The 24,326-nt window shown below is 40.3% G+C and overlaps 1 protein-coding gene across 1 annotated transcript in view; it reads right to left on the reverse strand.

Annotated features, from left to right (window-relative positions):
• The window catches only part of TMEM163 (transmembrane protein 163), a 1,566,064-nt gene that overhangs the window by 1,347,473 nt on the left and 194,265 nt on the right, over positions 1 to 24,326 (reverse strand). The window lies entirely within an intron of this gene.

A 24,326-nucleotide genomic window follows, 5' to 3' on the forward strand; every position in this document is an offset into this window, starting at 1 on the left:
GTCTTGCAGAAGGCATATTTCACTCCATGCCTACTCATAGAAAGCCAGTCAAAGGCACTTGCCTAACTTGACTGAAATATTGTGTATCTTCTCTTCTTTGGGGTGCGATCTGTATCTACATCCCTGTCCTCATTGTAATCTGGGCAGTCCATACGTAGCAGGTTTGTAAAACAGTGGTGTTAAACAATGACAAAGAAATGGGGCTATAGTGCAGAAAGGAAAATTAGAAAATCTCCTCAAAAGCAAAAATATATGAGACAATAGGGCCATAACCTACCTATATCACTAGAAGTTTCCTGACTTTGCACCATATTCTCTTGCTCATCTCTGCTTCTTTTGTTTACTATAAAGGCCTGCATGCTCAAGAGTATTCACTTCCTTGCCTCCACTATGACATTTTCAATCCTCTGGTGCTCACTTGCCCACCTAACCAGTTTTGCAGATGGGAAGAGTGACTTTCATGACATTCAGTACTCAAAACACCCTTGATTATATCTCAAAATCCATGCCAAGGATAAACACATCCAGCTTAACAAATGCACTTGCAACACACACATCATGACAATACTACTTGTATTTTACATTCACCACTTTAGATGTGTTCTACTCCTGTCTTACAGCCAGGTCTAGGCCTGGCAAAGGTGCCTAAAAAGGTACTTATACTTAAAGCCAGGGTCCTCTGTACTTTTACAAGAATGTGCCATTTAAGACATCATGCCTTGGAATGGTTAAGACCAAAGAATGCAAGATCTGACATCTTTAACCATGAAAAATAAAACACATTAAGCAGAAGCATACATACATATCCCAACATTTGTAAATCCTAATATTCTAATTAAAAATCCAAATAGCACACTAATGGCAAAAAATCTGTTCCAAAGTATACAAAGGCTGTAGTGATACTGGCATGAATATACTTAGTTTCCAGTTGTGGAAACACTACTGGAATAATGCCACTGAGTAAAGATAAACTGCAGCAGAATGAAAGACAAAACCAGACCCGACACAATATTGCTATAAACCTGAGGCATTGACAAGAGAATGCAAATTAAAACATTTTCTGAAGTTTGCAACTTTGTAGTCAAGTGATATGCATGACATGTTAGACACCAGCACAACTCAATGAATCTGGGACATACCTAGAAATAATTAGGTGTAAGCAGAGATAAATTACTGAAAACTGAAACAAGAATAGAGAAGGTGTACTAATAAATGCTTTGAAACAAGGGCATAATTTTAATTCCTGTTTAGTGCCCAACTCAACAAATCCCAAAATAATCAGGGATAGACACTACAGCTATTTCAAGCATGGGCATTAATGCTATTCTAGCCTGCCAATATACCACTGAACAGCCTAGCTCAAATTCCCAGTTCCTGCCTTGTTATACCACCTCTTTCAGAAAAAGAAAACCTTATAATGGACAAATTACTGTCAACACATCATGATTAAGTTAACAAATCACTGCAGCACTTAAAATTACAAAAATTGCCATTTTCCAACATGTTGTCAACCAGCAGTGCAATATGGTTGCTTATGTGTTTTCCTTGAGCAGTTCATCGTCTTGCTATTATGAAAACACAGTAAAGCTACAATCTGAAGTTCTATCAGAAAACAAAATGGGATACTTTAAAGCACCTCATTATTATAAATAACTCACTTTTGACATCCATCCCAACATACCTCTCAACCTGTTAGTGCAAGAAATCAGGACAAAGCCCAACTGAATAGGGGGACAAGCAGCACAGAAATAGAGACACTTTAAATATTGTTCTTATAATCTTTGAAAGTTGCTAGAATAACAGGATCTGTGTTGGCATACAGTTTCTCCCAAAAAAAGGCAATAACTTTCAGAGACCTGAACAAGACAAGCAGCAAAAACAAAGACACTTTAAATATTGCTGTTATAAACTTATGTTGTTCTTATAAACTTAGAAAGTTGCTAAAATAACAGGATCTGTGTTGGCACACAATTGTCCAATTACTTTCAGACTTCAGAGACACACTAGGAGGACAAGCAGTACAAAAATAGAGAAACTTTAAATATTCTTGTTATTCTAGCAACTTTCTAAGTTTATAACAGCATCTATGTTGGCATACAATTGTTTAATTTCTGTCAGACTTCAGAGACATAGGTTCATAGGTAGGTACTAGGCTATCGGCCCAAGGGCCTAAGTAAGCCTAGTAAACAAGGTTCCTTGGCTTACGCCACCCAAGAAAGTTAATTTCCTGTGCTCCTGTCTAGCAGAGCCACAGAAGTGATCCCCGGGGTGTATTTCCTATTTCCCATCCACTGATAAAGATTTTTCTTGAAGAGTGCTAATGAGAAACTTTGCTTGACATAGATGGGTAGCTTGTTCCAGAGTATAGGAATCTATCCCTCCAGCATGTCCTGTTTATTGTGGTGACAAGGTTTAGGTCCCTAGAGCATGTAGCTTGGAGGGGTTTCTTTAGGTTTAGCATGTCCAACAGCTCTGGGTTTTACATAGCTTTATGTTAGACAGAGATCTCCTCGGAGTAGGCGATATGCTTCAGAGTAAAGCTGTAGTTTTTTGAGATGGTCAGTGTAGGGTATCTGTTTAGGCCAGTAATCCTCTTTGTGAGGTACTTCTGTGGCCTTTCCAGCTGCTGCAGATGTCTTGTTCAGTACATTCCAAAAGGGGGCGTTGTACTCTATAATGGGTCTAATGATTGCCGAGTAGAAGGGAACCCTTTTGTGGTGAGGTGTGCCACATAGAAGGATTTCCTGACTACTGTGGTGATGTGATTATCAAAGTAGAGACTACTGTCCACCTGGGTCCCAAGGTCTCATCACAAATTCGGCATTAAGTCGACTGCCATTTATGTGGTAGTTCATGGGTACAGAGTTTTTACCAAAGGGGATGACAATGCACTTTCTGGCACTGAGCTTGAGGCCATGCCTCTGACACTAGGCATCTGTCTCAGTGAAGCCCTTCTGTAAGATGTCCACATCATTTGGGGATTCGACTATGGCTCCTAGTTTGCAGTCATCTGTGAACTTCATTAGCCAGAGGCCTTCTGTGTTAGCCTGTACTTCAGAGACGTAGATACCAAACAGGGGAGTTCCCAGGACTGAACCCTGTGGTACTCCACTTGTCACTAGCTTGAAGTCAGATTTGGCGTCTGCAACTTTTACAGTGTGGGTTCTGTCAGTGAGCCAGTTGGCAATCCATCTTGTGATGTAGGGATTTATACGTAGTTTAGTGAGTTTAGATATAATTCCAGAATAGGGGATGGTGTCAAAAGCCTTGGCGAGGTCAAGATAGGTTGTGTGAACCACCTTACCCTCGTCTATGGCTTTGGTGACTGCCTCAAAGAAGTCGATCAGGTTCAGAAGGCATGATCTGCCTTTCACAAACCCGAACTGGGTGGGGTCCAGAGTTTGGAGGTTACCAATGTCTTTGTTTATGAGTTCCATGATGATACATTCCATGGCCTTGCAGACCAGACTCATCAGGCTAATAGGGTGATAGTTCCCTGGATCAGTGGTGGCTCTCCCCTTTGTGGAGTTGGATAACTGTTGCTGTGTGCCATTCAGTGGGCACAAAGCCCGACGTGAGACTATGATTGAACATGGTGCTTAGGTGGGGAGCCAGTTCGTTCTGAAGTTCATATAAAACGCAGCCTGTGATGTTGTCCGGCCCCATGGATGCTGTGTTTTTGGTTTTAGAAAGTGCAGCTTTTACCTGCATAGATGTGATTACAGGGACACTGCATTCTTCCTGTATAGATATGGGCCCTTTAGGGGGTGAGGGGGGGTAAAGTTAGCACTGAACCTATCTGCCAGGATGTTGGCAATATCAGCTGGTTCTGTAATTTTTGTGTCATTGTGCTGTAACTCAGAGCAGATCTGGGTTTTGCCATTGAGATTCTTGACATAGCTATAGAATGCTTTGTGGTTGCCCTTCAAATCAGTGGCAATTTTGTTTTCATAGCTAGCTTTGGAGGATCTTATAAGGGATCTCTTACTGAGGCTGACCAGGGTGCTCCACCACTCATGGGATTTTACTCTCTTTTGCAACAGTTTCTTCCTTCTGTTGTAGCTTGTTTATGGCAGGGGACCACCAGATTGGCTTCCTTTTTTAGGAGGACATACTAGGGACAAGCAGCACAAAAATACAGACACTAAATATTACTCTTATAAACTTAAAACGTTGCTATAATAACAGGATCTGTGGTAGCATACCAGTTCTCCAGAGAAATACCTGCAGCCATCGCAGCTAAAATACTTACCTCTGCTTAGGTCTACAGCACCAGCTCAATACAATACAATTAACTGAAGCCTCCAGCAGAAATAATCCATGGCACAAACTTAATCCCGGTTGTCCAGCAGCAGGCAGCAGCAAAATAATATCTCAGCCTTCTGACCAGTGACTGCTTCCGAGTTCTGATAAGGCAAGACTCCTCTCCTGGCATGCTAGCTTCCAAGTCCTGACTACTCCAGATGTCTTCAATCCGTAGCCACTCCTTCCTTCTTCCTGGTCTTCTTTCTGAGTTGTTGGGGACCAAAAAAGTAAAACTTCTGATTCCTGAAAGACTTTTTTAAGGCATTATTTGGGTGCGAAAAGGCTTCTCGGAACGTGATTTGCTTGTATTGGGGAGCTGTCATTGGCTCCCATCTTCCGGAGACTCTTTACTTGATTGGCTCATAGACAGCATTTGCGATTGGCTGTAAATATGGTCTATGAGCCAATCAAAAACTGTGGAGCATAGCCAACACTGTGTAATGCAGAAGGGCATCAGCGATATGCATTGGTTTGTATACTGCAATGCTGATTGGCAGTAATTGCGGTACACAAACCAATCAAAATCCTTCTAGTGGAGCCACAGCTGTTCAATGCAGAATAGCAGAACAGTGGCTTTACTCGTCATTAAATGCGGAGCATTCCGCATAATCCAGAGCTCATGGATGCTCAGGGAAGGAGATGATGGAATAGTAAAAGAAATGAAGGAGTAAGCAAATATCAAGAATGAAGAATGTGTGCAGGATTCTGAGGAAATGTTTCAAAGAAACCTGTTTGATGGACATGACTCAACAAATGATGGAAGTATAATTACTACCCTCCAGTCATGATGACTGCGAGATGATTTACTGGAAAAGCTCACCCAGACTCTGGCACAACTTGCTGTGATGGAACGGTTGATTTGTTTTTGCTTTCTTGTATTTTGTATTACTTTATTGCCTTCTTCTACTTTGTATACTATGATTTGTTTCCTTTACACTTTGCTTTACTTGTATTCTGCTTTTAATTGCATGTTAAAACTAGGAAAGAGACTGCAGCTTTTTCTCTTGTGAGTCACACAGAATTTTTTTCCATCCTCTGACTCTGTTGCTATTGTGTTTTTAAACACAACAGTCTTTCTAGTTGCCTACCTCTTATGTTAATTTGACCACATATCTCCTTCTGTTTCCCCCTTTACTGTCTGCTGTGAGTAAGCACAAAATTATCATTTTGTAAAATTACTCCCCTTCAACTATTTAAATTTCCTGACCATCCGACTGTATTTCATAGATACAAAATACAAAACTGCCCACCCCCTTTCAATCTATCTTACTCTTTTAAAATTAGTGGCTCGTCACTTAGACAGCTAAAGCTTAAGTTACTCCTTTTTTCAAATTTAACTGCTTAGTGCACACTGCAATGCTTAGGATATTAACCCATGTTTTTTTCTTACCTTTAAACATCTTTTGGAAGACCATGAGTTATTAGACAGCCCATATTCTGCCTCTCAGTAGTAATCTTGGGATTACTGCTTCTGTTTTCTCCTGGTGAGAGAAGGAGCACAGGGACATTATTTCCTGGAGTCTCCTGATTTCCAGAAAGCTTAATAATTGCTTCATAAGTGACAGCTTGGAATTTGTGCTTATATTGTACCACTGGTGAGAGAAGGAGCAGAGTGCATTGATTCCTGACTGTTTCTGATTGGATAGTGAGTGTCCTGATTGGGCTACAACAAGCCTCCAGACCCTTGCATCAACTGAGACAACACTGTGGATTACCAAACAGGCTGTGGCCTGCTTCTCATCTTGAGACTGGTGTTAATGTTTTGCTTCTGGTGAGAGAAGAAGCAAATGAGCATTGTATCCCAGCAGAGTGAAGCTGTAGTGAAACCAGCACTAGTAGTAACCAGGCAGTAGCCATTCACACAACTCCCCTTTTTTCATCATTCTTGACAAGCTAATTCTTTGTTTTCAGTAAGTACTGGTTGGTTTGTTTCTAACTTCAGAGAGTATCTGCCTAAATACTCCATCCTTAAATTTTCAGGGTGTACGTATTAGTTTCTCTTCAAGTGTTTGGCAGTCCCTGGTATAGACACAGACACCTTGAGTGACATCTTTCTTGTAAAAGCACTATTGAAATTTCACCATTACCTAGGTGCACACAGGACAACTAGTTTGCAGTAACAAGCACTGTCCAAAGAGTTGCAAACGGGATACTCCTGACATTGCTTTATATTCTCACTCCAATCAATAAAAAAGGGTCTGTTTCCCACTATATCCATTACCAGCTTGGTGGATATGACCATCCTGAGGTAATGTAGAAATTGCTGCATGTTTATTGCTAATGACTTAAGTCTCAATCAGATATGGTATCTGAGAGATGTATTTACACAATGTCACCGGAGGCAAAGCTCTCACATAAAAGTATACCTAATGTCAATACGTTTGCAAACATCAAACACAATTTAAAGAAGACAAATAGTCCACATATGCTAAGGCACTTAAATGTTACTTTACTAAACCCCAAAGACCTCCTAGATGAAGTACATATACAAAATACCCTAAGCAGCCCCAAATGCACACTTTCAAAATAACACCCACATCAGTACATAGAGCCACATCTCATGAAGCCTCTGCTTCTAAGCCCATAAGTTAAGCCACCACACAATCCAACATTCTGGTCATTGGACACTCCATCATGAGACACACTGATGTCCCTCCTCACTAGGCTGAGTATGGAGAAAGTCATGATCAGTTGTTTATCAGGGATTAGGATGCACCACGTTATGCATGTACTCAGGTCACTGGACCACAAGTACCAGTATGACTCAGTCATAGTCCATGTGGGGATAAATGATTGGAGACATACCTCCCTTGACTATATGAAGAGAGACATCATGGAAGTCTTGGAATATGTGACTCAGGCTAGTATGAGCCTAGCATTTAGCAGCATTTTACCTTCTCCAAGGACGATGCCACAATATGAAAAAAAATGATGCAATTTAATAATTGGTTTAGTTTCTGGTGTCATTCTAAGAGGGTACAGTATTTGTCAGCATGGAAGGAGATGGTCAACAGACTATGCTGCTTTGCCAGGGATGATCTGCACCTCACCCCCTCTAGATGTTCACATATTAGCTAAAACATGGTCTTCTCCATAGTGCCTTTTTAAGAAAATGCAAACTGAAAGTACTTCTGAGGTAGCAAATCAAAACCAAGGAAATCTAAATGTATTACTGCTCAATTCTGAGAGTCTAAACAAAAAAAAAAAAAAAACTCTACTCCCTAGAAGCTCTCTTGACCCAAGAGAATGCTGACGTCTGTGTGGTCATTGAAACATGGTTTAACATCACACACAGCACACATTTAGACCAGCTAGTACACAAACAGGGACTAAAGGTGGAAGTGTCTCAATTTAAACTTATTGGAAACATTCATCATCTAGCCCAGTACCATATTCATGGGCAATTTTAATTACCCCACTATGAACTTGGACTTCTGTACAACACCAAATATACAGGTACAGAGATTCCTGGATTTTGTAAACACAAACTCCCTGGACCAGATTGTCAGTACAACAACCAGGGGTGCAACCGTACTGGATCTGATCATCACTAACATGGGAGAATGCTGCACACCTCATTCTGTAGTATCTTCCCTGGTAAGGTCAGACCACAAAATGGTCTCCTTTAAAGTAAAAATAAAACCTGGACCTCCAGCTAAACCTAGAATATTCAGGAACTACTATAAGGCTAACTTCCTGCTATTAAGTGATAATAAGGCAAAATTTCAGGCCCGCATAAACCCTAAGAACACTACTGGCTATGCAGAACTGTTCACAGAAATCGTATACAAGCTTGTTAATAGCTGCATACAGGCAGCTGTACCTACCAGGAAGAAGTACAGAAATAACCCAAAAAACAAGCCACCCTGGTGAAATCACAAAATTAATAGGCTGTATAAGAGAAGGAAGAAAATCGGGTCTATATTATATGCTCGAAGTTTTAAAACTCCGATGCTCATGTGATAAACAGCATATGAGTGAAGTTTTAAAACATCGAATATATAATAAAAAATAAACAAATACAAAAAAAACCTATCTGAACACATTGAGCAGGGGGGCAAGCCCCCCCTGCACCCCACACCCCCTGCTACTTAAATATACCAATTCCAAGATCGCACTACAGTGAAGTAAAGGGAACTATTCCCTTCGACGATCTCTGTTGAAACTTTTGAGCTTTCAAAAGTTTGCTCATATGGTGTCGACACCATATGAGACACGAATAGACCTAGAAAATCATGGCAAAGATTAGGATTTGCAACATCCAGCAGCAAAAAAGCACTCTCATTAAAGTACACAAACAACTCAGAGGACAAATACAGTCTACCAAAGCCAAATATGAGGTAAATTTGGCCTCACTGGTTAAGGACAACCACAAGGCATTATTAAGCTATGTCTGCAGCCTCAAAGGCAATGCACAATTGTGTGCAGAGCTCACTGTAAATAGAGCCACCTGTACTGAGCTAGAAGATATAGCAAACCTACTTGCTAATATTACCCCCCCCCCGAACCTTCCCTCAGGAAATACCATCAAATATAGCTCCCCTGCTATCACTAGAGAACAGGTCCCTAATGTTCTCTCTAAGTCCAAGAACACTGCATCAATGGGCAAAGACAATATCCTAGGATACTTTCTAAATAGCATGCAGCATGCCCTATCAGGCACTCTGGAATTGCTGTTTAACTGTAGCCTCCAAACAGGTTTCATGCCTCATGAGTGGAGAACAGCAACAGTCATCCCTCTGCACAAAGGTGGGCCATCTACAGACCCATAAGTCCCATGGAAAGAATTATCATGGAAATAACGAATAGTGATATACTAAATCTCCTGACACTGGACCCAACCCAGATTGGTTTCATCAAGGGCAGGTCATGCATAATCAACCTGGTGGACTTCTTTGAAAAGGTCACCAAAGGAATGGATGGGGGCAAAATGGTTTGCACTGCCTACCTTGATCCGGCCAAGGCATTTGACACAATATCCCACTCAGGCATTGTTGACAACCTCAAGAGTTAGGTAAAAATCCATATGTCACCCAGTGGATAGCCAACTGTCTCACAGAGAGGACCCAGGAAGTTAGGACTGGGGAGGCCACCTCTACAAAGAAGCCAGTCACAAGTGGAATCCCTCAGGGATTGTTCCATGGACAACTCCTTTTTGGCATTTACTTCTCTGAAATCAAGGCCAATGTCAATGGTCTCTGGCTGACTAAATTTGCAGATGATTACAAATTAGGAGCTGTCATTGAATCCCACATGGACACAAATGCTTTCCAAGAAGGGATGACACAGACAAAAAACTGGTGGCAGAGCCATGGACTAAAACTAAATACCAAAATATGCATAATAGTATTCTTTGGGAACTCATCCATCCATGATAGCTATCATATTGATAGCACACCCCTTAATGTTGATCTAGTAGTCAGGGACTTAAGGACACACATAGACAGTAATCTATCCTTTGTCCATCACATGTCTACAGGCACTCATAGGTTCATAGGTAGGTACTAAGCTATTGGCCCTAGGGCCTATATAAGCCTAGCCAAAAAGGTACCCTGGCTTTCGCCACCCAAGAAAATTATGTTCCTGTGCCCCTGTTGAGCAGAGCCACAGAAGTGATCCCCGGGGTGAATTTCCTATCTCCCATCCAATCATCAAGATTTTTCTTGAAGAGTGCTAATGAGGAGCTTTGTTTGATATAGATAGGTAGTTTGTTCCAGAGTATAGGAAGTCTCTGGGACAAGTCCCTGGGACAGGAATCTATCTCTCCAACATGTTCTGTTTATTGTGGTGACAAGGTTTAGGTCCCTAGAGCATGTAGCTCAGAGGGATTGGGATTTCTTTAAGTGGAGCATGTCCAGCAGCTCTAGGTTTGACATAGCTTTGTATGTTAGGCAGAGATCACCTCTGAGTTGGCGATATGTGATGGAGTAAAGCTGGAGTTTTTTGAGACGGTCTGCATAGGGCATCTGTTTGAGGCCGGTAATCCTCTTTGTGAGGTATTTCTGTGGCCTTTCCAGTTGTTGTAGATGTCTTGTGAGGTACATACCAAAAGGGGCGTTGTACTCTATAATGGGTCTAATGAGTGACAAGTAGAGGGGAATAATGACCTCTTTTTTCCTGGATGAGAAATCTTTTGTGATGAGGTGTGCCATGTAGAAGGATTTCCTGACTACTGTGACGATGTAATTAGCAAAGGAGAGACTACTGTCCACTTGTGTCCCAAGGTCTCTTAACACACTTTTGGTGTTAAGTAGACTACTGCCTATGTGGTAGCTCATTTGTACAGCGTTTTTACCAAAAGGGATGACAAGGCACTTTTTGGCACTGAGCTCAAGGCCATGGCTTTGACACCTGGCATCTGTCTCAGTGAGGCCCTCTTGTAGGATGTCCACATCATTTGGAGTTTTGATTATGGCTCCTAGTTTGCAGTCATATGCGAACTTCATTAGCTAAAGACCTTCTGTGTTAGCCTGTACTTCTGAGAAGTAGATATGAAACAGGACAGGACACAGGACTGAACCTTTTGGTACTCCACTTGTCACTGGTCTGAAGTTGGATTTGCAGTGAGCCAGTTGGCAACCCATTTTGTGACACAGGTATTTATACCTAGTTTAGTGAGTTTATCTATAATTCCAGAGTGGGTGTTGGTGTCGAAAACTTTGGCGAGATCTAGATAGGCTGTGTGAACCACCTTACCCTCATCTACGGCTTTGGTGACCGCTTCAAAGAAGTCTATCAGGTTTAGGAGACATGATCTGCCTTTTACAAACCCGAACTGGGTGGGGTCCAGAGTTTGGAGATCACCAATGTCATTTTTTATAAGTTCCATGATGATACGTTCCATAGCCTTGAAGACCAGGCTCATCAGGCTAATGGGGTGGTAGTTCCCAGGATCCGTGGTGGCTCCCATTTTGTGGAGTAGGATAACCATCGCTATGTGCCATTCAGTGGGCACAAAGCCTGATGTGAGGCTATGATTGAACATGGTACTTAGGTGGGGATGCCAGTTCGTTCTGTAGTTCATGTAGAATGCAGCCTGGGATGTTGTCAGGTCCTGTGGATGCTGTCTATGTTGTGCAACTTATAGGCAAAGGTATGGCATCTAGGTCCAAGTAAGTCATTGTTCCACTGTATTCTGCATTCATCAGACCTATCATTGAGTAAAATGCCCTATTTGGTATGTACCTTACCAGGCATATCCAACAATGGGAACGTCCACAGAGGTTCCTCACTAAAAGAATACAGGGCATAAGTAAAATATCCTATGCAGATCACTTCAAGGCTCTATCCCTATATTCTGTCTCCTATAGGCTTTTGAGGGGAGATCTATGCCTGAGATGCATGGCATTGTTAGACCCCACTCTGATGGACTTCTTGCATTTCCACAAAACAAACAGCACCATAATTATCCATTCTAAAGACCTCTAAACCTTGCCTGTGATATAAATAAAACATGCTAGTAAGACAGTTATATATCCCAGAGACTACCCTGTCTCTGGAACAGGCTCCCCATCCATGTGAAGCAGAGTTCCTCCCTAACCTTATTCAAGTGTAATTTAGACAACTGGATGGGGAACAGGAAATGCACCCCTGCTTACACTTATCAAGGGTACCAGAACTTACCAGAGATTTGGGATGCGTGGCTAGGCTTAAAAAGGCCGTTGTGGTCATTAACCGAGTAAACACCTATGAACCCATGAACCTAAATGGTTGTGCAGAGTGAGCCAGAAAATGAAGGAGATATTTCCTTGAGGGACATTATGGAGAAAATACAAAAGAAGAATGAAGAGACAATCCTGAAGAATATTGGTAAGATAGAAAAGAAAACATATGCAGAAAAAGTAAAAGAAGGCAAAGGAAAGTGGAGTAGCAGAAAAGAAGACAGAAGACAATGAAAAACAGAAGTATTTGATAAGGATTCAAAGTAAACAAGACAAATAAATGAACAGGTCACAAGCATTACAGAATTCTACACCCCTCCCCCTAGTGTAATGTCTTACTAGTCAGGTCAGACCATAAATCTGTTTCCTTTGAGGTAAATGTAAAACGAGGAACACCTGGAAACCTAGAACTTTTAAGAATTACTCCAAGACATATTTTACCCTACTAAGTAACACTCTAAATAAATTTCAAGCTCCCCTAACCCTGAGAGTACTGCTGCATATGCAGAAACATTCACAGAAATCCTGTATAACCAAATCAACAGCTGTATAGAAACTGCTGTACCTACCCAAAGTGAGAACAGGGTTGGTGTAAAACAAAAAAAAGCTGTCCTGGTAGAATTCCAACATTATTAGGCTATATAACAAAAGGAAGAAACTCATGGCTAAAACTAAGAGGGATAATACCCAGCAAGGTAAACTCTTCCTCATCAGCCTAAACAAGCAACTCAGGAGTTAATAAAGACAGCAAAAGCCAGATTTTAGGTAAAATAGCTGCCAATGTTAAGGACAACCGCAAATTTTTCTTCAGCTATGTCTAAAACCTCAAAGGCAATACAAAGCAAATGTACCAAATTAATTGTAAATTGTGTCACCTACATGGAACCAGAAGATATAGCTAATCTTCTAGCTGACAAATTTGGCTCAAACTTCATCCCCCCCACCAATATTCCTTAGGAAATTCCAACATCCATCTTGCCCCAACCATCATCAGAAAGCAAATGCTCAAGGTGCTCTCCAAGGCCAAGAACACTGCATTGATGGGTCCTGATAATATCCCAGGATGCCTCCTTAACAGCATGAAAATGAAATATCAGTCCCACTAGAATCTCTATTCAACCACAGCTTACAAACGGGCTTCGTACCTAATGAATGGAGGACTGCAGTGATTATACTGCTGTACAAGGATGATGCATCCACGGACCTGGCAAACTATCAACCCATCAGCCTGATGAGCCAGCTGTGCAAGGCTATGGAAAGGAGAATCATGACTATCATAAATGATAACACAGGTAACCTACAAACACTAGATCCTGGTCAGTTCAGATTTGTCAAGGATAGGTCTTGCCTACTAAACCTGGTGGACTTCTTTGAGAAGGTTACCAAAATTATGGAGAGGGCAAATCAGTATATATGCTACCTACCTGTACTTGGCCATGGCATACAGAACAACACCCTACTCAGGTATTGATAACAAGCTCACTAAATTAGGTATTAATCCATACATCACACTCTGGATAGCCACCTGTCTCACTGACAGGACCCAAGAAGTAAGAATAAGGAAATCAACCGACACAAAAAGGATGGTTACTAGTGGGGTCCCCCAGGGCTCAGTGCTGTAGCCTCTGCTGTTTAGCATCTACTTCAATGAATTCAAGGCTAACATCAAGGTCCTCCGGCTGACCAAGTTTGCAGATGATTGCAAATTGGTGTTGGTCATCAATTCCCCCAGATACTAATATCCTCCAAGAGGGCCTGACATAGACTAATAACTGGTGCTAGAGTCATAGCCTAAAACTCACTGCTAAGAAATGCATCACAGAATATTTCAGCAAGACAATCACCCCCACAAACTGCCAATACATCCCTCAAAGAAGACCCAGTAGTGAGGACCTGGGAACACACAGATTTGGCATTTGACCAACATGTTTCTACTGTGGTGAAAAAATCATTCCATGTTGCAAAACTTATAAGTAAAGGTATGACTTCTATGCTTAAATAAGGTGTCATCCCATTATACTCAGCCCTCATAAGACCTATCATTAAGAACAATGTTCCCTTCAGTATGTACCTCACCATACATATACAAAAATTTGAGGTACCACAAGAATTTTTCACAAAAACAATAGAGCATGTAGGAAACAAGTTCTATGCAGACCAAATAAAATCATTGTCCCTATATTCAGTTTCCTACAGGCTGCTGAGTGGTGACACATGCCCAGTCTATGAAGCTCCTACAGAGCCAGCACTACTAGATCTGTTATACATTTATAAAACAACTAGCATCAGAAGCACCCAGTCTAGGGACTTAAACCTCACCAGCAACATAAATAGGATTTGCTGAAGGGACAGATATGTTTCTCAGAGGCTTCCCCTTCTCTGGAACAGGCGTCTCATCCATGTAAAGCAGAGTTATTCCCTGCATTTTTTCAAGCAGAACCTGGAACAGTGGATAAGAAACCACAAATATACCCCTAGTCTGCCATCCATGTTTGTACTAAAGAGAGGAAGCTTGTAATTGTTTGTCTGCCTAAGAATATACATCCTCCAAAAAACATGTGGAAACCATTGCCTATCCAAAGGCATTTTGGGGAACTTGGCTAGGCTTAAAATTGGTATTGGGCCATTGGCCTAATAATCTACTATTATGATACTATTATATCACATGCACAAACAATCACTAGTCTATATTGTTATATCTGCTGCATTCACTCACAAAGTACCACAGATGGCCACAACTTAGCACACTAATTTACACGGCAACACAGAGATATGTACTCACACACCACCCTTCTACAAACATACTAATTACTGCTGCATCCCTCGGTGATTATATATATCAAGTTTAAGTTCACAAAACAGTGGCAAAAAGGCATATTCTGTATACTTGCTACACAGCAATCTGTGCCAGCACCCTGCAGAAGCATATAGGGATTGTTGGCACCTTTCAGAAAGCACCACATTGAAAACTCTACCTTTAGACTCAAGTGTCATTTGACACAGCTGTGCCTATTTGATCAGCTATAGCCTGAACCATTTAAACAGATGCACTCACACACGTGCATGTGCACACACGCTCACACGCACTCTCTCATGCACACACACATACACAGCTACATGAAGAGGAAGCCTGAGAATGTTGAAAGCTCTCTCTTTTTCTGTGCACTACCGGTGATCATAACGTCCTGATCATTGAGTAGTATTATTTCATTGTGGGCTTGCTGAGTTGGACATCATACAAACACAGAAGGAGAAACAAGTACTATCACATGCTGCCAACTATTTCCTTTTCTTTAAATCTATATAGTCTGGGAGCTAGTATATAAAATAGCAAGGGGTGTGGGGGGACCATGAGAAGGTATGCTATGCTACACTTCAAAAATGCTTATTTTTGATATTTGCTTTGCATGGTCACTCAGTGAATATTTTTTTCTTTTTGGGTGTGTGTATGTGTGTGTCTGTGGTAATTTCTAGTGATTCAAATTAATCTTTTGGAAGATGAGATGAGATGCATTGAATCCAACTAGATGGTCTATGATAAATATCCTGTAATATGACTACTTAAAAAAAATCAAAAACACAAAATTTGAAGCTCCACACATACAACTCATTGCAGTGAATGCCACATGACTGATCCAAGCAAAACACTGAAACCAATACAAAACCCAGCTTTCTGTATGTAAAACACAAACTCAAAAAATTACCAAAATATGCAGTAAATCTCAAACTTAACAGAACTCGATTCAAACTAAAAAAATGCACTCTACAAAAAAAAAAGCTCTGATTGCTACAAACAAATGACTACTGAACTAGTCCATCAGCATTTATAAAACTACGTGTTAAATCTGGGGGGGCACTCCAATACCCCAGAAATCTCCTTGCTTAAATATGCTAATACCACAGTTGCACAACTATGACAAAAGGAAATCCACCAGACCTGTGCTATAGTCAACATGACAGTTGAGTATATCACACATCAAACAGCTATGATCTTGATGGGGTTTGACAGCTCAGTTAAAGATGCTATTAGCCAAATTAAGTGTTATCATCTGTCTTTATATCTATCTAGCTGTATATAAAATAAATGTGCGTACACACACACACACACACACACACAAATATATATATATATATATATATATATATATATATATATATATATATATATGTCTACAAAATAAATGTGCATACGCATGCATGGATAGTGCCTACACTCATAATCAAGTGCAGGATCTGTTGTGTCACATAGTAGAGACTCTGGCTTCCTCCCATTTTATCACAGTTGTGAGACTTTAGTACCATCTTTATGTTAGGGAGGGTGTGGTCAGTGCTCTGATGTCTGAGAAAAGCCCCCAGTGTAAAACATGTGCTTTGACACGTTTTTTTTATTTGTGTTTAGTTTACCAATGACAAAAGAAAGCTATGTAATTATATTTTGCAATCTGTTTACTTTTTTGATATTTTGTGTAATTGACATTCTGAAGGCATTGATGAAAATGCCATTAATATAATAAATGCGTACGATTAATGACACACACAGTCTGTCTTCTCAAATTGCCTACACAGCCAACCATAATCAAAATCATATAAACATAGCACTGCTCAGTCATAGAAGCCCTAAAAAGTTACACTCCTTGCACAGATTCCTAGAGTTTGAAAATATTAATATATGCATAAGTAGTGAATTATGGATTCAGAAAAATGACTACACCCACAGTCTGTATGGTTTTAGTACCTAGTACTCCTTCAGACCGAACACCATATCTGGTGGTGTAGCTGGAGGGGAGGCATCTCTGCTTCTAATAAGTCATTTCATCTCTAGACTTTTAGTGCAGGACAGTTACCTTGAATCCATCCACACCCTTCTTACAATAAATAAAACCCAGAAGCACATCACAGCCAGCTGCAGTACTCCCATCATGACACCTGTAGTCCATGAGGCATATCTAAATAAATTGACATCCCCCACAATCAAACCCAGTACTATCCTCTTGGATTACTTCAATTATCCCTCCATTAACTGGGAAGCATATACCACCACAAATAAGTATGTTCAATGATTACTGGACTTTAGTAATGCAAACTCTTTAGGCCAAATAGTCCAAACCCAATGAAGGGATCAAAAGTATTGGACTTGGTTTCCACCAATATCAGCCCCTATGTTCAACCCCCAATTCATTGGTCAAATCTGACCACTGTGCTGTAACCCTTGCTTTAAGTGTAAGACCCGAGCTACCTAAAATGGCCTCTGTCTTTAGAGACTACTCCAAAGCAAATCCTTCCTCACCTCAATGAACCCACCTCACACACTGCCATATACGTGGTTAAGTTCTATACACACCTCCAAGTTTGCTTTAAGGTGCTGGTCTCTTCAAAGTTAAATTCAGTGCCAAATTCAATAACACATCCATTTGGTGGAATGCCACTATAAATAAATTATACAATGAAAGAATGAAACTCATACCCTGGAAAGAACAAACTTAACACATCATTAGCTACAGGAGAACTCAAGAAGATCCACAAAGAACTTAGAAACAAAAAAAATCCTCTAAAGCAAGAACAAATTGAGAATTGCCATTCATAGCACGGATAACCACAAAGCCTTCTTTAGCTCTATCAGAAACCTTAGAAGTAATTCTCATTAATGATGTGAGTTGACATAAAATAACACCAAATACTCTGCACCTGTAGAATAACAGACAAATTCAGATCAAACTTTCATGCTGATGCAGTCTGGAATTAATTTGCCATTTGGTAAATTCTAATTGGGATGTTGCAGTTAGGTTACAAATGGTCCACTAGATCAGCAGCCTCCTATTAACCTATGAACGCACGAGTCCCAGATTGCAAGAAGTGCAATAATTCCCCTTCTCCTATGTGGAGCACTTGCAGTGGGACTCCACCAACACCCTTTCCCTAAGATAGTATAACCAGCATCAGTAACTTCCTCCCATTCCACCCCAGAATGGATGGTCCTCCGGTACACAAGCCTCAGATCAAGCTTGGGGCACCTTAAGTGTTATCAGGGTTGTATCATCCATGTTGTAGAGCTAGCACAACAATCACAGTAAAGTTGGACATTAATTGCTGAATAACCTGCTCTATTGCAGAAGATGTTAAAGAATTTTGCTGCTATATTGCATGCATACCATGCCTCTCTTTCATTATTTAATAAATTGCAATTACTGTAGAAATATAAACAGTAATGTGATAATTAATTCTGCCCCATTTATTATTTAATGTAAACTCTTAAGGACCTCCTTATTGTTTGTATTCCCAGTTTTAATGAAGTTGAAGTTCCTTTCAGGTTATCTTGAGCTTTTCTCATGCATTATTGAATACTTCCACTGCCTGTACTTCTGGTACTGACAACTTCTGCATCACCACCATATCTACAAAAAATGCATGCACACAGTACTCCTTACTCTCTTTCTGCCTGTCCCACCCACTAACACCACCCAGTTGTAGCCATAATTGCTAAATATTTTTTTCAAGGATGCTATGACACTTCTTCTGGATTTTTCCAGTTAGGGGTCACCACAGCAGATCACCTTGTCTGCTCATGATTTGCAGTGGAGCTTTACAGTGTTGAGTTGTCAGCCTGACACCCAACCTTCCACAGAAGGCACACACATGCACAACTAGGGCCAATTTACAGTGTCCAATCCACCTGCAGCATGTCTTTGGGATGAAACCGGAGCAAACCCATGTGACCACAGGGAGGACATGCAGACTCCGCACAGAAGGCACCCCAGCCGAGGATCAAACCGGAGAACCTCTTGCTGTGAGGCAGCAATGCTAACCACTGCACCACCATGGATATTTTTGTGAAATTTGGATCATTATAGCATAGCTCCTTTCTATCTTCCATTAATGCCTATGATCAGGAAGACAGAAGTTTTAATGAAGCAGGAATTCATCAATTTATATAATGTTGGATGGAATGGTAATCATTAGAAAGCCAACACATATGCATACTGCATGAAAGTAAAGAGAATGTCTCTATGGTTTGCTTTAGTTTCTATTAATGTATGTGTAACTATGTCATTGTTTAAAATGTTGTTTGTCTTTCGGCTTTTTCCCGGTAAGGGGTCGCCACAGCAGAACTCTGGTCTGCTAATGATTGGCAGTAGATTTTTACGAAACACCAAGGTGCCAGCTTGACGCCCAACCTTCAACAAAGGCACACCCATTTACACACGCATGTCTTTTGAATGCTACCCAACCGTGGGGAGAACATGCAGACTCCACACAGAAGGCACTCACAAGCCAAGCTGAGAATCGAACAGGAAAACCTCTTGCTGTGAGGTAACAATGCTACCGCTCTACCACCGCAGAATACATTATGTCATTGTTTAAAATGTGATTTAATTAAGATTCGATTTAGTTATTTTATTTCGCATTTGCTTATTGGAAAAGTCCGACTGGGCAAGTTGCCCATTTTCAGCAGAGGCCCAGGTAGAAAAGCTCTATTTACTTAACAGCACTAATTTATAAAAAAAAAAAAAAAAAAAAAAAATACGGTAGAATGTAATTACTGTGCAGAGGCACTTACATACTACATTCTAGTGTTTACATTCATAGCACATTCCTACTACAGATGTATACAAATATATATAAAGCTCATAAATCATCTGCTATACATGGTAATGTATACATTATCAATTTATTTCTGCAAAGCTACCTGTACTAATAAAACATTAAAGTCATAGTAGGGTAGTGCAAACCATACCACAGTAGTCATTTTAAATAAGCTTTGAATACATTTAATGTTGACATCAGTAAGCATATTATATGCAGCTCTGCAATATGAGGCTGCAAAATGTTTAGAGTTGGAGCAAGCTCAAGAAACATTTTAAGATGCTTGCTTTGAAGTATGCCTTTTTGGCTTATCCAGAGGTTTGCAATAATGCTGATGCCATTGTTTTTCACTGGGCCTGTAGGAAAAGACATTGATTTTATCTTACTAGGCAAAAGTAACTAGAGCAGATTCACTATTTATTTATCTGTCTCACTCTTTAGCAGACACACACACACACACACACACACACACACACACACACACACACACACACACACACACACACAAGCATGCACACACACAAGCATGCACACACACATGCACACACATATGCAATTCAATAAAAACTGTGCTACTGAAGTCATTCAAGATCACTTTATTGAGAATATATCCTCCCCTCCTTAGAGAAGAGAGATATAGAGGAGATGGAGGATAGCATTACATAGTCTTTAGTCTATTTTATAATTTGTTTCTTTCAGTACATTTTATATATTTTTATGACGATGAAGCTAAAAAGTATGCAAGATCATTAAATCTACACACGGATGGGTGAACAACCTTCCTACTGTTACAATTAAGCTGGGCATGAACTGTTTTACACTTCACAGAAAGAAAAAAACAAAACTAAGAATTGTTCATGACTGCCAAAGATACACATGTAATGCATTCTAAAACAGACATTATAAAAGCATTGTACACATACACATTTCTCTGTGTTTTTACTATGGCGTGGACCATATTTCTAGGCTTGCAAACTTTGTATCAGTTGGCTTGAAATTTCTTTCCTCTTTCAGTACTGCCATTGTATAATTCTAGTCCCTAGAACATGCCAGAATAAAGAATAATCAAATAAAAACGTTCATGTCAACAGCCTCTACTAGCAGGACTATGAGATTCGTCAGACATCATTTTTTATTACTGTTGCATTTAATGACGTACAATTAACCAGTGAGTAAACATCACTCTAATTGTAGGTCATCTCTGAAGGTGAGGCATGGAGGCAGCAGCTGTTGGATGCAAGGCCGTGTGGATTAATGGGCACACTATGCACTTAAGTGTAGTAGTCATGCACATAGAATGAAAATATAAAATTAGAATGGGTATAATGGGTGCTATAGGTAAGCATTCTATGATGGCAATAGAAATGGCCATGTGGTAAGACAATACACTAGGTGCCTAATGGCATTTTCATGTGGCAGCTGAACTCAAACAATAAATAGTTAAAGATTAGCTCCATGTCATAGACGAATACAACCCTGCCTACAGCCCAACCTACCCAGGGGTAAGTAGCACCCTAAGTGTCAGAGAATTCAGCTTGGAAAGAGGTCAGTTGAAGAGGAGCTATTTGCTCATCTTCTGCTGATAAACCTCTAGCACAGTTCAGGGATCTTGAGAGAGTCATCTGCTTGAAATGAGAAGGTAAGATTACTGAAGGGCCACACCAGTTTCAGAAGCTGGTTATGGCCTCATGTTGCACCATGGAAGTGGCATTCTCCTTCTCTAATTAAGAAGATAGGATGTGTGTGGGGGACTACATCAGTTGCAGAAGTCAGTGAGGGCCTTATGCTGCACCCGTGTCATACTTCCTCCCCTTGAATGCTCAAAAGCATGCCAGAGAATGTTAAGGCTGAAAAGAAAAAAGAAAATTCCCCAATCCCTCAGAGCCACATGCTCCAGGGATCTATACCTTGTCATCACAATAAACAAAACATGCTGGAGGGATAGGTTCCTGACCCAGAGACTCCCAAGACTCTGGAACAGATTGCCCATACATGTCAAGCAGAGTGCCTCTTTGGCCCTCTTCAAAAGGAACCTTGACGATTGGATGGGAGAAAGGAAATTCACCCTGGGGATCACGTCAGTCACCCTGCTAGACAGGGGTCCAGGGAAGTAAATAGTGTGGGAAGAAGTAGCCAGGCAATTGTTATGGCTAGGCTTGTATAGGCCCTAGGGCTGATAGCCTAATACCAACCTATGAACCTGATGACTGCTTGGATGATGGTTATGCCACAATCAGCTCTCATCTTAAAAGGGGGCAAATGGAGATCAAATGACAAGTGACTGATCAAGATAATCAGTAGGCATGGAGGAACCAAAACCAAGCATAAAAAAATGGTTAAAGATATGAGCTCAGTGGACTTTTTTACTGAATGTTTTGTGGAGTGTTGTCAGTGTATACAGAAAAAATAGCCATACTTGCTGAGAGAGGTCTGTAGAAATACAACAAATAGAAACAGGCAAACATATGCAAGATTCAGAAAATAGTGGATGTCACATGAGGGTACATTATTGTTTATGCCACATCATATTACGGGTAGCAGTTATTCCTTTCAACACCACAGCCTTTCTGACTGAGATGACCACTTACAGCTGTGTTTCATTCTGTCTGCATTTGCTTACCTCTTTATGAGCATGGTTCACACTTGTATGGTATATCATTCCATACGAGCACCTTTGTGTGAAATACTAAGTCTCTTCTGCCACTTGTAAATAATACACAGATCAGAGAACAATATAACCATATCAATAACAATGAAAGTGCATCCCTTGACCCATGATGGACCTTTAGACATGCTAATTTCAGCACACCTACATCCCCATCTCAAGTTCATGGACACCCTGACTAGCTAGTACTATTACCCCCAATCTCGACCTTCCCAATATAAATGCTTCAGTTCTAAGTCTTCTTCAGGTGGACCCATTTACAATGGGACTCTGCCGATACCCTTCTACTTAAATGGTAAGCAATCAATGATCACTTATTCCTATGTCTCCCCAACCATTGCCTCCAGTGTCCAGGCTGCTAAACAAATCCATGTTTATAGGTTTATAGGTTCATAGATTTGATTGTCAAACTTATGGCTGCTGGTGTTCAAGAAGCCTTAATGCTGTAGCCCTGTGTTGATATTTTTAACTTCCCATATACACAACAAGATTACTTTTGAAGGATGCTAATGTTGAACTTCTACTGATTTAGAGGCCAGGCTTGTTTCATTGTCTTGGAATATGCTGCATAATGTACCTATATTTTTCCATTATTGATATTTATGTTTGGTATTAGTTTTTCCAGTCTGGGCTATCTTCCTGAGTGGTATATTCTACCCACAGGATTTTCAGCTAAGCTGGATCAGAGATTGCCTTATAGACCAGGTAGAGTTCACTTCAAAGTAACCGCTAAGAAATAGAATATGGTCATAATTCCTTAAACTGTTCCTTTTAAAAAGTTTTCCAAGCCTATGATTTTGCTAGTAAGGAATCACACCTTTTTGTTTCAGGTGGCTTACGTAAAGGCTACAAACTGTAACCCTCTATTCAATGGCGGACTAGAACACTGATATATAAACCAGTACAGTGAACTCCCTGAAGAGACTGACAATGGCCTTTAGAATTAGATGGGCTTTAGCATATACTTTATTGATTACAGTAGTTACACACTGGTCAAAGTTCAAATTACTGTCTACCATTACCCCTATAGACTCAAAGATAGTGTAATTTTTATGATTGACATTTTATTTTATCAAATGTTATGTCATTTTTGCCAAACCTCATAATGTTACATAGCCTAAAAAAAAAAGAAGTTGCCCCAGTAAAGTGCTTTGTGGGACATCATTTGAGACCCCCATTAGCATAGTCATTAAACTCAACACCCTGATTTTTTATGCTGTATTGCTTAACTGGTGTTTACCCATTTGATTACATAGATGGACTATTACTGAATTCTTTGAATTTGTGAGTTATTAGGTTACATGGGGTAGAGCTAACTTAGCAAGGTTGTGATAAGCAGTATATACTGTTGGTGCTTCATTACTTTTTTCAAGGAATGCTATGAGAGAGAGAAAAAGAAACCACCCGTGAGCAAATCCAAGATGTTCCATAAAGCAACATAAGAAAGTTTGAGTCATCTGGACAAGGCACGTTATGACTCTCTTCATGAATTTACATAGAATAATGCTCAAGCTTATTGGCCTAAAATTAAATTGCTCTAATGTGACCCTCACCTTTTGTGAATCTGTATCACTACAGCCTTTTGCCATAGCTCAGGGGTGTATCTAAATGTTAACATTTTGTTTAACATGACTAATAGGTATTTTCCTTAATTCTGCATGGGAAGCTCCAGATTATGTTGTCTGGTCCCACGAAACCTGCACTTTTGATGCAACTTGTGATGTGGCAGCAGTTACCATATTGAGGTAAAGAAGGGATCTTTCCTCACTATATTTACAGAATTCTCACTTTTGTCATTGCTTATTCTTAAATTTGCAGTTTTTTTTCCTGAAAGTATCTTCACTCTGTCTACCGATGTGAGCACATCACTGTTTACTGATACTTGCCATTAGTAAAGTCTGAGAAGGATGAACTATTTATGACATTACTGAATTTGCTGCTACTTTTCGGTAAAGTATAACAGTATCATGATCTACATTAATTACAGAGGGTGTAACTATGGATGGCTAAAAGACAGAGACTAGGTTTGTAATAAATAAACAAGAACCAGATAGGAAAAATCTCCAAAAACACAGTTATCACTGCTGGCACACACAGAGAAATCCCATGGGGAG

Source organism: Protopterus annectens, chromosome 6.part0 (genome assembly GCF_019279795.1).
Source record: "Protopterus annectens isolate FY-2018-M chromosome 6.part0, PAN1.0, whole genome shotgun sequence".
In the NCBI taxonomy this organism is placed as follows: Eukaryota; Metazoa; Chordata; order Ceratodontiformes; family Protopteridae; genus Protopterus; species Protopterus annectens.